Here is a 17,580-nt window from a genome sequence, read left to right on the forward strand (position 1 = left end):
ACTGTTCAATTTGAGATGGACACAAATGTTCCGCTGCAACTACCAAACATTCTTTTATTAAATCGCCATCAGTGAAGGGGCGCAGGGATTTTGCTAAAAGCAAAGCAATTTTGTAACTCACTCTGAGAGCTGCCTCAGTTGATTTTTCTTCGTCGTCCAGATCTTCTTCGGATAGCTTCCTTTTAAGTTTAATAACTTCTTGTGCACGATCTGGTCCATCACATTTTCCACTTCCGTAGTCTTTCGCGTGGTATGACATATAATGTCGCTGCAAATTAAATTTCCTAAAAGAATTCAGCGTTTTGTGACGTACTAAACATTTTGCAACTTCATCTTTTTCTGTTAACAGATACAATTCCTCCCAATGGGGGTTGAACTGCGAAAGCATGGTCGGGGCTACACAACGGTGACTTGACATGATTCTTAATCAGCGAAGTGACTTTTAGAGCTGATCGTAGTACTTTAGACATTACACAGTCGGTGCGAATTCAATAGGCACGCTGCGGCCCTATTCAAACGTGCGCGCGCATTTCCCCTCCCTCCCCTCCCTCCCTACTCCGCGACCTTGCACCTGCTCGCGAGCACGTGCCTGAGCAGACGCGAGTACTCGCGCTCAAAACCGGCCAGTTGTTAAGACCTGCCCTAGACTTAGAACTACTTAAACCCAACTAACCTAAGGACATCACACATCCATTCCCGAGGTAGGATTCGAACCTGTGACCGTAGCAGCAACGCGGTTCTGGACTGAAGCGCCTAGAATCGCTCGGTCACAGAGGCCGGCCCAATCGTCTTCATGTGTGCTTAGTTACTACTTGATATCGTTCAGGTCTTCGTACAAGTGTGTAGAGTTGCCCTTACCTCCACTGACGACTATTTTAGATGTTGTCGGCATTCCGAGAGGAGTCGGTCGGTTGCTGCGGACGAGGGAAGTTATCTTCGCGCGGTGCAGTCGGCTGGGTCTGCTGGCGGTCCCTGTGCAGTGTCGGAGGGTGTGTGGAGCTGTCAGATCGCTACGAGCTTCGTGGTTCACCGACCCAGGACGTCAAAGTTAAGTAGTGGTTTCAACTACCCAAGCCACGTCCATTTATGTTGTGTGGTTCGTTTCGGTGGTTCGCTGTTGGGAAGGTTTTCCTGTGAGCAACACCGAGTGTTTGTATTCCTGAAATTTAGCCGCTATGCGGTGGAATTAACTATATTGGCTGACTACAATTCAAGTGGACCAGCGGAATTTTCTGCCTTCTGGCCCTTAGTGTTCCTGTTACCTGCCCTGGCGACTTACGTAATTTCAGGCAGTGTCCTTTCCTCACGTGATGTCGCTGTCCAATACGGTGTGTAGTTTTGACAGCTTAATACATATACATATTTGATTGTGGATAATCACGCCCGTAACATTTTGTGTTTGATTTCTCATGCACCGATTCGTGTCAAGCAAGTCGTTTGTCGGTCGGTCCCTGGCTGTTCCCTGGTTGGGTTCCGACAGATCAAGTGTAGTTGAGCTCACCACCTGTCTCGCCTAAGTGAACGAGGGCAGGCCGACCTCCCTAGAGGCTTCTGAGTGCCTTTGTCTTTATTGTCTTTTCCACCGGTGTTTAATTATCTGTATCCAGCTACTTAAAATTTAAGGCTTATGGTTATTTTTTCTTTTTTTCTTAAGAAATTTGCAAAATTAATTGTGGGTTTTCAGTCTAGCAACCTTATTCTTAAAATTAACTCTCAAGCTTAAACATTGCGGCCTTCTGCCTTTAAAAGATTATGGTAATATATTTTAAAATTTTGAAACTTAATTGTGGCCTTCAATCATTTGTATTGCACCTTGCGTATGTTTGTTCTGTCTACTTTGCTTTGAGGCTTTCCACCTAGCTGTGATAAGTTTTTAAAATTATTTTATTGCTATTTTAATTGGATTTTAATTTTGTTGATTTTTTTAGAGTTCTTGTTTGGAGGCCTTCAGCCGTGAAAGAGTTGCATTTGGTAAAGGTTCGGCTATGTGCCGCTTTGGTTGTAAATGTGTTGTTAAATTACAATAAATTACAATTAGAAGGTGAAACTGATCCCAATCTTATTTGGCCCTTTCCACAGTCCTAATTACCTGTTCTGGCCAGCTTGTTCAGCGGGTGTATCAGTGCCTTTACGTTTCCTAAAGCCAAACTGATCATCATCTGACACATACGTCTCCCCAATGCATCCCACACGCGCTCGACGGGATTTAAGATGGGGAACGGACAGGCCAGTCCATTCGCCGAATATCCTCTCGTTCCAGGAATTCGTCCACCTACGCAGTTCGATGTAGTCGCTTAATCTCATCCATAAGAATGATGTCGGGGCCAAATGCAGCACTGAAAAGACTCTCATGGGGAAGCAGTACAGCGTCACAATAACATTGACCAGTGAGTCTACCGTGTTGAAATATTTGGTAAGAATATGCCTTCCCACACCATAACACCTGGACCACCAAAACGATCATGTTCGACAATGTTCCTGGGCGCATTACGTGTTTCCACCTCTCACCGTATGATGAGAGAACGTAATGTACCCAGGAGCATTCATCGCCTTGTTAGCCCAGCTGCTATGACGTGAGGAAGCATAATGCTGCATGGGCGTACTAACTTCAAAACCCTTCAACATCGTACGCTCTCCATTCGACGTTACTGTGACTCTGTATTCTTTAAATATATGCCTCTTTCCAGGCATGAATCCGGCCCCGGACTTAATTTTTATGGATGGTAATGCACGACACATCTAAAAGTGCACTTGGAGGAACTCTTGGAAGGAGAGGATATTCGGCGAATAGGACGGCCTGCCCGATCCCCCATCTTAAATCACGTCGATCGCGTGTGGGGTGCATTAGGGACTTGTGTTCTAGCACATTCAGATGCACCAGCGACTATGCAGCAGGTATCAACCGCACTGGTGGAGAAATGGTTCCCCCTACCACAAAAGTTCCTTACCAACCTTGTGGCCAACATGGAAGCACGCTGCAGAACATGCACTGCCGTCTGTGGCGATCACACAGCCTATTAAGAACCACGTCCCAGCTTTACAATATCCATGGGACTAGAATGAGATTTTCACTGTGCAGCGGAGTGTGCGCTGATATGAAACTTCCTGGCAGATTAAAACTGTGTGCCGGACCGAGACTCGAACTCGGGACTTTTGCCTTTCGCGGGCAAGTGCTCTACCAACTGAGCTACCCAAGCACGACTCCCGCCCCGTCCACACAGCTTTACTTCTGCCAGTACCTCGTCTCCTACCTTCCAAACTTTACAGAAGCTATCCTGCGAACCTTGCAGAACTAGCACTCCTGAAAGAAAGGATATTGCGGAGACATGGCTTAGTCACAGCCTGGGGGATGTTTCCAGAACGAGATTTTCACTCTGCCTTTTGCGGGCAACTGCTCTACCAACTGAGCTACCCGAGTTCGAGTCTCGGTGCGGCATACAGTTTTAACCTGCCAGGAAGTTTCATATCAGCGCACACTCCGCTGCGGAGTGAAAATCTCATTCTGGAAACATCCCCCAGGCTGTGGCTAAGCCATGTCTCCGCAATATCCTTTCTTTCAGGAGTGCTAGTTCTGCAAGGTTCGCAGGAGAGCTTCTGTAAAGTTTGGAAGGTTGGAGACGAGGTACTGGCAGAAGTACAGCTGTGGGGACGGGGCGTGAGTCGTGCTTGGGTAACTCGGTAGAGCACTTGCCCCTGAAAGGCAAAGGTCCCGAGTTCGAGTCTCGGTCCGGCACACAGTTTTAATCTGCCAGGGAGTTTCATCCAGGGGACTATCATAACGTCAGTGTAATTATTGTCTTCTAGTAGAAGTGTCATTTCTCTTTGTTCGTTGCGTTTTTCTGTCTTTCATCTTCTGTACTGTACTGCTGCAATTCTTTCTATGTGTCGTCCAAGTTTAATCGAGCTATCTTACTTATCAGTGAAACATCACGCGAAGGTTACTTTTATCCTTAAGATCTGGAACTTTAGGGCGCTCATCGGTGAAGTTACCAGCGTTTTTAAGTTTTGTGCACCAGGGTACACTGAGGTGACAAAAGTCATGGGTTAGCGATATGCACGTATACAGATGGCGGTAGTACCGCTTACACAAGGTGTAAAAGGGCACTACATTGGTGGAGCTGTCATTTGTACTCAGGTGATTCTTGTCAAAAGGTGCCCGAAGTGATTATGGCTGCAGGACAGGAACTAACAGACTCTGAACGCGGAATGGTGATTGCAGCTAGACGTATGGGACACTCAGTTATGGAAATCGTTAGGGATATCAATATTACAAGATCTACAGTGTCAAGAGTGTGCCGAGAGTACCAAATTTCAACCATTAATTCCCACCACGGACAACGTGGTGGCCGACGGCCTTCACTTAACGACCAAGGGCAGCGGCGTTTGCATAAAATTGTGAGTGCCAACAGACGAGCAATGCTGCTCTAAATAACCACAAACATCAAATTGCGATGTACAACGAACATATCCGGTCTTAACAGATTATATCAGCAGACTATCGATGCATATGCTTTTGCTAAAAACAAGATATCGCCTGCAGCGTCTTTCATGGGCTCTTGACCATATCAGTTGGAACCTAGAAGAGTGGAAAACCGTGGCCTGGTCAGATGAGTCCCGACTGCAATTGGTAAGAGCTGATGGTAAGGTTCGTTCCAGTTCCGCGCAGTCCCCATGAAGCAATGGATTTAAGTTTTCAACAAAGCACTGTGTAAGCTAGTGGTGGCTCGATAATGGTGTGGGCTGTTTGCTATGGTTGCGTGGAATGGACTGGGTACTCTGGTGCAACGGAACCGCTCATTGACTGGAAATGGTTATGTTTGGCTACATGCAGACCACTTACAGCCATTCATGGACTTCCCAGGCAGCGATGGCATTTTTATGGATGACAATGCGCCGTCACCGGGCCACGATTATTAGTGATTGGTTTGAAGAACATTTTGGACAATTCGAGCGAATGATTGGGCAACCCAAATCGCCCGACACGAAGCTCAGTGTATTTTAATAACTTGACAGACAATATTAACAGAAAAGCCACACTTTTCACTGATAGTGGATTTATCTATAACGAAATACTATCTTTAAAAAGCTGCACAAATGCAGTGGATGCAGTGGATGCCCTGCTACAGATTCACCTGGTGTCAAACTTTGGTGCTTCGATAGGATACTGGGAAAATATAGTTAATCCGTAAAAGAAATGGCTTACAAGACACTTTCGCAACCCATCCTATAATATTGCTCACGTGTGTGGAATCCATATGAAATAGGATCAATGGGAAGTACTCAACATCTACAAATTAGGGCAGTACGAATTTTCACAAATTTGTTTCACTCATAGGAGAGGTCGCAGGTTCGAATCCTGCCTCGGGCATGGGTGTGTGTGATGTCCTTAGGTTAGTTAGGTTTAAGTAGTTCTAAGTTCTAGGGGACTGATGACCACAGCAGTTGAGTCCCATAGTGCTCAGAGCCATTTGAACCATTTTTTCATAGGAGAGGGTCACGGAAAAGCTGATAATCCTGAACTGATAGAGGCTCGAAGAGAGACGCCAAGTGTTCCGCGAATGCATACTCACAAAATTTCGAGGACGAGTACTAAGCGAAGAATCTAGAAACAAATTACTGTCCCCTACTTATCGGTTCCTTAGGGACGGCGAAGATAAAATTAGATGACAGCACCCACAGTCATTCTTGCCACTATCCGTATGCGAATGGAGTGGCATGAGACCCTTAGCTGATTACAGTGGTAAGTGCCCCCTGACATGCACTTCTCAGTTGTCTGGATGTAGCTGAAGATGTAGATGTAGATGCAGATTGAATTTTCGCCCTCACGGTCGCTACTGATCCTAACGTCGATGGGGCCTTCAGGTTCAACCTTCCCTCATTCTGATTGTAATTTTTTTAAAGTTACAACAACTAGGACTTTCTTATACAGAATGGGTAAAATAAAACATGTTTGGAAGGTGTTTCATGCATTTTAAGATAGGCTACGTGATTTCCATCATTTGCGCCCTAGACGCTATAACAGAGTGAAATGCAGAATTTTTTTTCGTTCTCAGGCCCCTAAAGATAGCGAATATTATCAACTGTCAATTAAAGAAGATAACAGTTCTGTTACTAAAAATTCCCTATATCACTGCTTTACACAATTTTTTCTTTCTCCTGCCAAGTTTCTGTTCTGTTACCGTCTTAATATAGATGTCTGGCTTTTTTTTACATAACAGGGCAAACTTAAAGCTCAAATTATTGTGTGTCAAAATAAGAGCACAAGCAGCAATGTGTTCTGAACCTTCGAACTTACATCATCATTTAACGTGTTAACAGTAACACTAAATAGTCTTCTGAAACATGCCATCATGGGACATTTATCGCTGTCAGTATGATATGCTACACATAGGTACCGTCACTAATCGCAAGCGTAAATGTCCTTTACTGAAATATATGAAATATAGATTTGAGATCAGTACTGCAAATATGCTTAAATGAAAAAAGTAGCAGAAAAATTAGTTTTATTTTCTCACATAAACATCCTCTTTTGATTAGAGTATGGATTTACATTTGCATATTATAAAAGTAATTATCGCGTTTTGTTGTGGTCGCTAGTACTGACTATGAGTTTCATTACAAGGAGTGATGTTCTCACCAAAACTGAAATTTATAAATAACTCATTTTGAAGAAATTCATATTATACTTTTAATAATTTGTAATTAACATAACATTAATTTCAAGGTATTTGTACACTTAAGTCATTCTCTGTCAAACAGAAGATTAGGATAAATGGGAAACGCCACACAGTCGGCTAGTGAATAAAATAGCAGCTACACTCACAAATATGGTTGTGCAACCTCACACTAGTATCCATTACGTTTCTTTGTGTATCGAAATAAGTACGACAACTCTAATGCCAAATTCTAATATTCTTTATTCCGTGTTACGTAATTATCGGCTACATGTTATCACTATCTCCATCGTAATTGCTATTGCGACTTATGTTCACGTCTAGACAAAATCTTTAGGAAAGTTTTAGGACGAAGGGATTCACGTCAGTTGACCACGGGGGCTAACCATGGAAATGTTCCAGCTTTCGTCATAATTATAGGCAAATAGGTGATGTTAGTTTGCTGGTTCAACAGTGCGATTCCGCGCTTCTTCTAACAATGTGGAGTTAGTGGTTTACACATGAGTTGTCGCTTCTGACTTCGTTCGCACTTCCCAGAAGTGGAAAATCTGCCTGCGAGACGCAAGCTGTGTTTACATGCTAGTGTTTGTATTTATTTCTCTTCAAAGTCGAATCTTTAGCACTATCAAAACTGGACACTGTATTGTCAAATCTGACAGCACAGCCACCCACGCTAAGTGAGTTTTATGTCGCGCCTGAATTATTCGTCTGGGCATACTACAGTGAAGTGCGTATCGCTAATCATAAGAGTAGACAGAGCATGTGAATTTCAGTGAATGAGACAGGTGGTAATATACTCTGGAAACAGAATTGGCTGGTGTTCGCCAGTTCTTTCCAGGCAACACTGTATCACGCGATAATGCCACATTTGGCTGCTACGTGCAACATTATGTGGGTTCGTCCCAGTATGTTAACCACAAAATTTGGTTTCCGAGAACTGACATAGAGCTGGTGTTTGGGTACACATACAAACTGATGTTCATTATTCATGACAGTGCATTTATTGCTGTCAGCAGCTACGCTCACCACTTGCTTAGTAGCGCTTTGATTCTACGTTCCAGTGCAACACAGCAACGATTCTATGCGGCATGGATGCGACAAATCTTTGGTAGGTTTCTGCAGGTATGGAGCAAGAGATGTCTAACACAGCGCACACAATTCCCGCAAAGTACGGGCATGTAGTTCGTGGGTGCGGAACTTCTCTTTCCCTAGCGTTTGTTCCGCCTGGTGGCAGGCTGCGCTGAATGGATTCGCGGCCTCCATTTTGTTCGATCGTGGGCCATGTCCAGGTGTAGATTTACAGCCTTCAGGTGGTTGTACAGGGTGTCAGCCCATCGCTGTCAAGGTCGTCCATTGGGTCTTTTTCCCGTGACTTCCATTTGTATGCTCCCTATGCAGTGGTACCTTGACCTTATTTGTAGGCTTCCATAGCTAGAGATTGTTCAACCGAGATACTTGAATTCTGATACTCTTGGCAGATCTCTACCAGTGTTGATGGTCCCACGATCTCGCGGATGTGATGTCATGTATTCAGTTTTTTGTAGACTCGTAGGTCATATCGCGCGAGTCTGTCGTTCCACTTTTGTGTTTGGTACTGGAGATCAAACTTGTTCTCCATAATATATATATATATATAACGTGCTTATAATTAAACTCTTTCAAACCGCTGTAGAAATAACGCCACTGATCAGAATGACGTCAAATTGTAACAGAATATTATCAAAAATGGTTCAAATGGCTCTGAGCACTATGGGACTCAATTGCTGAGGTCATTAGTCCCCTAGAACTTAGAACTAGTTAAACCTAACTAACCTAAAGACATCACAAACATCCATGCCCGAGGCAGGATTCGAACCTGCGACCGTAGCGGTCTTGTGGTTCCAGACTGCAGCGCCTTTAACCGCACGGCCACTTCGGCCGGCAGAATATTATCGTAGAAGGGGGAAAACGTATGCCAGAAGAAAAATAAATACACTACTGGTCATTAAAATTGCTACACCAAGAAGAAATGAAGATGATAAAACGGGTATTCATTGGACAAATATATTATACTAGAACTGAAATGTGATTACATTTTCACGCAATTTGGGTGCATAGATCCTGAGAAATCAGTACCCAGAACAAACACCTCAGCCCGTAATAACGGCCTTGATACACCTCGGCATTGAGTCCAACAGAGCTTGGATGGCGTGTACAGGTACAGCTGCCCATGCAGCTTCAACACGATACCACAGTTCATCAAGAGTAGTGACTGGCGTATTGTGACGAGCCAGTTGCTCGGCCACCGTTGACCACACGTTTTCAGTTGGTGAGAGATCTGGAGAATGTGCTGGCCAGGGCAGCAGTCGAACACTTTCTGTATCCAGAAAGGCCCGTACAGGACCTACAACATGCGGTCGTGCATTATCCTGCTGAAATGTATGGTTTCGCAGGTATCGAATGGAAGGTAGAGCCACTGTTCAAAATGCCGACAATGCGAACAAGAGGTGACCGAGACGTGTAACCAATGGCACACCATACCATCAGCCGGGTGATACGCCAGTATGGCGATGACGAATACATGCTTCCAAGTGTGCGTTCACCGCGATGTCGCCAAACACGGATGCGACCATCATGATGCTGTAAACAGAACCGGGGTTCATCTAAAAAATTACGTTTTACCATTGGTGCACCCAGGTTCGTCGTTGAGTACACCATCGCAGGCGCTCCTTTCTGTGATGCAGCGTCAAGGGTAACCGCAGCCATGGTCTCCGAGCTGATAGTCCAAGCTGCTGCAAACGTCATCGAACTGTTCGTGCAGATGGTTGTTGTCTTGCAAACGTCCCCATCTGTTGACTCAGGGATCGAGACGTGGCTGCACGATCCGTTACAGCCATGCGGATAAGATGCCTGTCATCTCGACTGCTAGTGATACGAGGCCGTTGGGATCCAGCACGGCGTTCCGTATTACCCTCTTGAACCCACCGATTCCATATTCTGCTAACAGTCACTGGATCTCGACCAACACGAGCAGCAATGTCGCGACCGGAATCGCGATAGGCTACAATCCGATCTTTATGAAAGTCGGAAACGTGATGGTACGCATTTCTCCTCCTTGCACGATGCATCAGAACAACGTTTTACCAGGCAACGCCGTCTACTGCTGTTTGTGTATGAGAAATCGGTTGGAAATTTTCCTCATGTCAGCACGTTGTAGGTGTCGCCACCGGCGCCAACCTTGTGTGAATACTCTGAAAAGCTAATCATTTGCATATCACAGCATCTTCTTCCTGCCGGTTAAATTTCGCGTCTGTAGCACGTCATCTTCGTGGTGTAGCAATTTGAATGGCTAGTAGTGTAGTTACAAATTGTAGCAATAGATGGCGCTGTAAGCATCATAATTTAATAGTGGTGGACTACAAACGAATCATGCAACAATGCCTAAGGTCTACGTTTGACATTAAACAAACTGTACTACTCAGTGTGCATGGGTGTACAGTACTGTTAGTTACGCAAGCCCATCCACCACGGCAAGGTCATGTCACATAGGATGGGAAAAATCGATTTTGAATTGTCCTGAGGCCAAAAACCGCATAAAAAGCATCAACCAAAATTAAATCGGAGTATTAATTTCCGTATGACTGGCGCAAAACATGTTTGTCGACCGTTTTCTGCAAGAAGTTGAAATCGAAAAACAGCATCTTTCACAACTGGTCGAAGTGTTTCCGGGGTCACATTCAGAATGTGTTGCACAATGCGAGTCTTCAATGCAGCTAAGTTTGCAATCGGATCACTGAACACAATATCTTTCATGTAGCCCCACAGCCAGAAGTCACACAGATTAAGGTCAGGTGACCGGGACGGCCATGCTGTAGGGAATTGGCGGCCGATAATTCTAGCATTTCCGAAATGGTGCTTCAGCAGCTGTTTAACTGGATTTGCAATGTGCGGAGTTGCGCCATCTTGCATAAAAATGATCCCAGCCACATATCCACGTTGTTGGGGAGCTGGAATGACGTTGTTGTGCAAAAGACATTTATGGTGCTTACCAGTGACCGGAAGCACCTGTCTTCGAAAAAATAGGGCTATATGACAAATAATGCCGTGAAGCTGCACCTTTTCAGGATGAAGTGGTACTGGTTGATTTGGGTGTGGATTTTCTGTTGCCCTTCTTCGACAATTCTGTGCATTGATATATCCTACAAGATGGAAGTAGGCTTCGTGTGTTCACAAAATCTTCCACGGCCAATCGTTGTCCACTTCCAAGCGAGCGGGAAATTCTAAAGCAAAGGTCAACAGGAAGCAACTCGTGCACAAGGGTAATTTTGAATGGATAGCAAAGAAGGATGTTTCGTAGGATTTTGAGCACCCTGCTCACGGGTATGTCCAATGTTTGGCAATTCTCCGTGCACTACACGTTTGCACACCACCGCTAGTCTCCTCCTGCATTGCTGTGGCCACTATTTCCACTGATGTCGAACCAATTCGTTTCCCCCCGCTACCAGATTGCACACCAAAAGAACCTGTCTTTTCGAGTCATTTTCTCCTGACCCACGGCAGTCATCGGACCAAAATGTTTTTTCAAACACGTTAGTGTTCGGAACTTCTGCAGAGCGACGTGTGCACGCACAGTTATCATTCTTCTAATACGGCTTTACAAGCAGAGCGCGATCCTGCATTGAGAGAGTCATGGCGAACGTCACAGACGCGAAAGGAGAAAACGCCCTGTACCCGGCGAGTTTATAACAACTTCAATGGGTCGTGCGCATGACAGTTGTTATCATTTACTTATTCTGACACATACAGCGCCATCTATTGATCTATTTTCACACTATTTTTTTCTTCTGCCATACGTTTGCCCCCTTCTCCGATAATATTCTGTTGCAATTTAATGTCATTCTGACCAGTGATATATATATATATATATATATATATATATATATATATATATATATATATATATATATATATATATATATATGGTGTTTCAAAAATGACCGGTATATTTGAAACGGCAATAAAAACTAAACGAGCAGCGATAGAAATACACTGTTTGTTGCAATATGCTTGGGACAACAGTACATTTTCAGGCAGACAAACTTTCGAAATTACAGTAGTTACAATTTTCAACAGCAGATGGCGCTGCGGTCTGGGAAACTCTATAGTACGATATTTTCCACATATCCACCATGCGTAGCAATAATATGGCGTAGTCTCTGAATGAAATTACCCGAAACCTTTGACAACGTGTCTGGCGGAATGGCTTCACATGCAGATGAGATGTACTGCTTCAGCTGTTCAATTGTTTCTGGATTCTGGCGGTACACCTGGTCTTTCAAGTGTCCCCACAGAAAGAAGTCACAGGGGTTCATGTCTGGCGAATAGGGAGGCCAATCCACGCCGCCTCCTGTATTTTTCGGATAGCCCAAAGCAATCACACGATCATCGAAATATTCATTCAGGAAATTAAAGACGTCGGCCGTGCGATGTGGCCGGGCACCATCTTGCATAAACCACAAGGTGTTCGCAGTGTCGTCTAAGGCAGTTTGTACCGCCACAAATTCACGAAGAATGTCCAGATAGCGTGATGCAGTAATCGTTTCGGATCTGAAAAATGGGCCAATGATTCCTTTGGAAGACATGGCGGCCCAGACCAGTACTTTTTGAGGATGCAGGGACGATGGGACTGCAACATGGGGCTTTTCGGTTCCCCATATGCGCCAGTTCTGTTTATTGACGAAGCCGTCCAGGTAAAAATAAGCTTCGTCAGTAAACCAAATGCTGCCCACATGCATATCGCCGTCATCAATCCTGTGCACTATATCGTTAGCGAATGTCTCTCGTGCAGCAATGGTAGCGGCGCTGATGGGTTGCCGCGTTTGAATTTTGTATGGATAGAGGTGTAAACTCTGGCGCATGAGACGATACGTGGAAGTTGGCGTCATATGGGCCGCAGCTGCAACACGGCGAACGGAAACCCGAGGCCGCTGTTGGATCACCTGCTGCACTAGCTGCGCGTTGCCCTCTGTGGTTGCCGTACGCGGTCGCCCTACCTTTCCAGCACGTTCATCCGTCACGTTCCCAGTCCGTTGAAATTTTTCAAACAGATCCTTTATTGTATCGCTTTTCGGTCCTTTGGTTACATTAAACCTCCGTTGAAAACTTCGTCTTGTTGCAACAACACTGTGTTCTAGGCGGTGGAATTCCAACACCAGAAAAATCCTCTGTTCTAAGAAATAAACCATGTTGTCTACAGCACACTTGCACGTTGTGAACAGCACACGCTTACAGCAGAAAGACGACGTACAGAATGGCGCACCCACAGACTGCGTTGTCTTCTATATCTTTCACATCACTTGCAGCGCCATCTGTTGTTGAAAATTGTAACTACTGTAATTTCGAAAGTTTGTCCGCCTGAAAATGTACTGTTGTCCCAAGCATATTGCAACAAACGGTATATTTCTATCGCTGCTCGTTTAGTTTTTATTGCCGTTTCAAATATACCGGTCATTTTTGAAACACCCTGTATATAGGGTGTTACAAAAAGGTACGGCCAAACTTTCAGGAAACATTCCTCACACACAAAGAAAGAAAATATGTTATGTGGACATGTGTCCGGAAACGCTTAATTTCCATGTTAGAGCTCATTTTATTACTTCTCTTCAAATCACATTAATGTAAGAGGTCCGAGCAGATGTAATTTCAATGTATTGCTCACGCGCTGCCTGCGATATGCAAGGTATAAGAAAATCTCTGACCAGAGAGCAGTGTTGACTGCAGTAGGAACTGTGTAGCTGAGCAGTAAGTTGTTGCTAGTCTGGAGTCTGCTCTGGTCTGGTCTGGTGTGTGTGTTGGCTGGCCCACTCGCGGTGCAGCGATGTCGGAGCCTGAGTATTATTGTATAAGGTAAAAAGCAGCCTCGCGCATATGTGGTAATGTTATCTCAAGTCGCATGTAAATGTTTTAAAACTCTCGTAATAATAATCTTCCTCATAAAAAGTAACTTTTAACAACCATTCATTTCAATTTAAAGAATTTACTAATTTCTCCCATCCATGATCATCCCGATTATTGCAATAGAAAAATCAGTTGCTTCCTTTCATAAATGACAGATAGGTCGGCCAGCATTGCACAGAGCTGTGCCAAAAAAAATTTATTGTAAGAGCAGATATATCCGGCGACTTCATTGAGGTAAGAATTTTTCCTTCTTTTATTCAGAATGATCTTTCAGGGCCATGACGCAGCACTGCTGTCGTCCAAAATTTACCAGGTTAAATTCACAGTGAATTATTGAAAAGTCATAAGTGAGCGACAGTTTAATTGAGAGGTTAGTTACATTGTATTATTGCCAGGTTACCATATTATTTATTTTATTTTGTGGGGAGGTTACACGTTCTCTTCCCTGAAGTATTAATCAGTGTAGCCAAGACACTGAAATGCCGTATTAATATTCAATGTTATCATTTTGGTAGTACATTAGGTACACCAAACAGTGGGACCATAATAACATCTCCATCGTTCAAGGTGGTGGACAGCATGATGTGTCAAAACCACATTCTTGTAAGGTACACCAACGTAGAATTAGTGCAAAAACCAAATATAGTGCTCCATGATCATGAGGAGAGACAGGACAAACGGATATTGCAGTAATTTCTGGTAATTAGGTCAGAAGGTGAAGGACATTAAGTCTTATACTAGTCATCATAGAGAATTACACTAGTCTATCAACCGATTTGAGTAATTGTTGGCACTCATTGTCTAGTTACTAAACATTTCTGTACTATGTATGGAGTTATGGTAATCATTGGCACTCATTGGCCAGTTACAAACCATTTTTATGCATTATTCAGAAGCCATCATTCAAAACAGGAGTTAATGAGTGTAGCATTAAGCTACTGGTATTCATATATGGTATCATGTAAGTGATATAAGACAAATTTAAAAATATAAAAAAACAGTGGCATTCATTGGACAGTTACAAAGTATTCATATACTTTTATAAAACATTATTCAGTATTATTCAGAAGTCATCATTCAAAATGAGAGTTAATTATTGGCATAGCATTTATAGAGTATAACAAAAATATTATTTACAGAAATTATTGGCATAGTATTTATGCATTATTACAAAACATCATTCAGTATTACTCAGAACTCATCATTCAAGTGACATAGGACATACTTAAAATGTAACACACTATAACTATTACTCAAGGTCTGTGGTTAGAAAACATCATTCAGAATTACTCAGAACTCATGATTCAAGTGGCATAGGACATAATTCAAATGTAACACACTATAACTATTACTCAAGGCCTGTGGTTAGAAAACATCATTCAGTATTACTCAGAACTCATCATTCAAGTGACATAAGACATATTTAAAATGCAACACACTGCAACTATTACTCATGGTCTGTGGTCCAATAATACATAGACATAATGTATTCAATACATCTGAGAAATCTGCATTATATTTAGTACTATAAATATCTCTTAAACTAGTAGCATTATTTGGGACCGGTAATACGTTTTTTTTGCCAGCAATGCATTGCGTTGGGATCGATAATTTATTGCTGGGGCATGCAAATATTTGCTTTTGACTTATTGCTGCAAATAAGGATTAGTAACGTCATTCGTCATGAGTCAGCTGTAGCAAGGTTATGAAACAAGTAGAGTATATTAATGAATGACACACACAAATGGGTAAAAAAATGCAAGTACTAGAGCAGGTTTAATGACTAACTGCTTATAGCACATTAATATCATAAATAGCTTCTCCTGGAAAAAATACAAAATGGGTTATTCAGCTGAAAGAAGAAACGCATATTATGCTGAAAAGTAGTGAACTTCGAATTAACAGGTAATGAAACGTGTACTCAATATGTATGTTCTCTAGCTGTCCTTTCCAAAACATTCAGTCATTATACCATGCGATATAAGACATACTGTCAAAACGAACTGCAACAAATACTTAAATAACTACATAGCATCTCTTAACTAGCAGTAAATATAAAAACTTCATCATTATCCTCATCTGCAAAGAAAAACTTCATTATTCATATTACCATAACTTCATTGCTATCATCACCTGCAAAGAAAAACTTCATTATTCGTATTAGCATATTCTTCATATAACTATTCATCATCATTCATTATCATCTGCAGAAAAGACACTTCATTATTCATTATTCATATTACCATTTACTTCATACAACTATTCATAGTATAGAGTTTCTTATTTCTAGCATATTTCATCACTAAAACTAAGATGTGTAGTTCTGTCTGACAGCCTGCATCAATCGCCTCGTATTCTGAAAGAAAAAAAAATTAGTTAAGACTGCTATCATACGATGTGTATAGTATATTCTTGTTAATGCTTGTTAATTCTGATCCATTTACTCTTCATCACAAGGTATTCCATTTTCTTTTGTTCATTCCGAAGGTGAAATTCCCATTTCATAGTAATCCACTGTGGTTTGTTTAATTTATTTCTTTTACACGTTATTGCTTTCTGAAAATGATGGATAAGGATTAATATCTTGCATTTAAATCATATACCCATTAAATAAGAACTTGTTTCTAGTGATATAATTAAGCATACAGCATAGCATGACAGAAAACGTATTATGTCAAAAACATAGACAGTTTTCAAGTGCAAAAAATGTACACAGAGTATCATAATGTAGTAGTAAAAAAATTGTAAAATAGTCACGATGTTGAGATATCATAAGGCAAAACGTCAAAGTCAACTGGTGTTTGTTATATCTTAAAGATTTCGTAGTGCATACAAACAAAACAGGAAAACAATCACACATACACGAAAAATGGAAAATGTGCACGGTCTGATATATGACAAGAAAAGCGACCTGCTAACCTTATCTTGCCGGGCACTTGCCAAGAAAAAATACGATAATCATCAGTAAGTAGTCACGTAGATAGAACTGCATAAGTGGTCATAAAATATGTAAGTTTATCTGGAAAAATGTGCACGGTCTGATGTGTAACGACAAGAAAAGCGACCTGCTAACCTTACCTTGCCGGGCACTTGCCAAAAAAAAAAAAAAAAATGATAATCATCAGTAAGCAGTCACATTAACATAATTGCATAAGTGGTCATATAAAAATCAGGAAATGGCATTACAGTGTGATAAATCATAAAGTATGTTCATTCAATAAAGGGTTTAATATTGGAGACATGGTGATTGCCCCTGCTTTTTCTGGTTCTCAAAGTTTTGACGTGTACTACATTGGGGTGAGGAATGCTGCGAATTCGATACGGATCTGCGTATAAAAGCTCAAATTGACTGCATCTACTCTTTCCTGTGTTGGATAAATAATGTGTGCGTACTAATATCTTCTGTCCAATGTGAAAGTCACGGCGTGTACAAACCTGCTTTTGCTGTCTTCTCCGGCGCTCTGCGGCACGTTTGATGTTGTTCAGCGCAATGTCAATTATTTCATGGTGTCGTAGTCGACGAGATGTAGGAAAGGATACTAATTCTTTAATTTTGTTAGGTGGTTCAACATTTTTCGATATAACAGTCGGAGATAGCATAGTAGATTCATTTGGTATGGAGTTAATTACATCCTGGGATGAGAGTATGTGTGTGTCCCAATCAATATGTTTTTTATGGCAGTATATTCTACATAGTTTACCAATTTCTTTCATTAGACGTTCACAAGGTTTCGAAGAAGCGTGATACTTGGATATATAGATTGGAGAAATGTTTCTTGTTCGTAACATACGTGTCCATATAGCAGATCGAAACTGTGGTCCATTGTCGGAAATTACTTTCAATACATGCCCAACATGAAATAAAAAAATGTTTTACAAATGCATTCGAAACAGATTTAGCAGTAGCTTTGCGTAACGGAGTGAAGGTAACAAATTTCGAAGTGAGTTCAACAGTGACAAAGATGTAGCA

This window comes from Schistocerca nitens, chromosome 4 (genome assembly GCF_023898315.1).
Source record: "Schistocerca nitens isolate TAMUIC-IGC-003100 chromosome 4, iqSchNite1.1, whole genome shotgun sequence".
Taxonomy (NCBI): Eukaryota; Metazoa; Arthropoda; class Insecta; order Orthoptera; family Acrididae; genus Schistocerca; species Schistocerca nitens.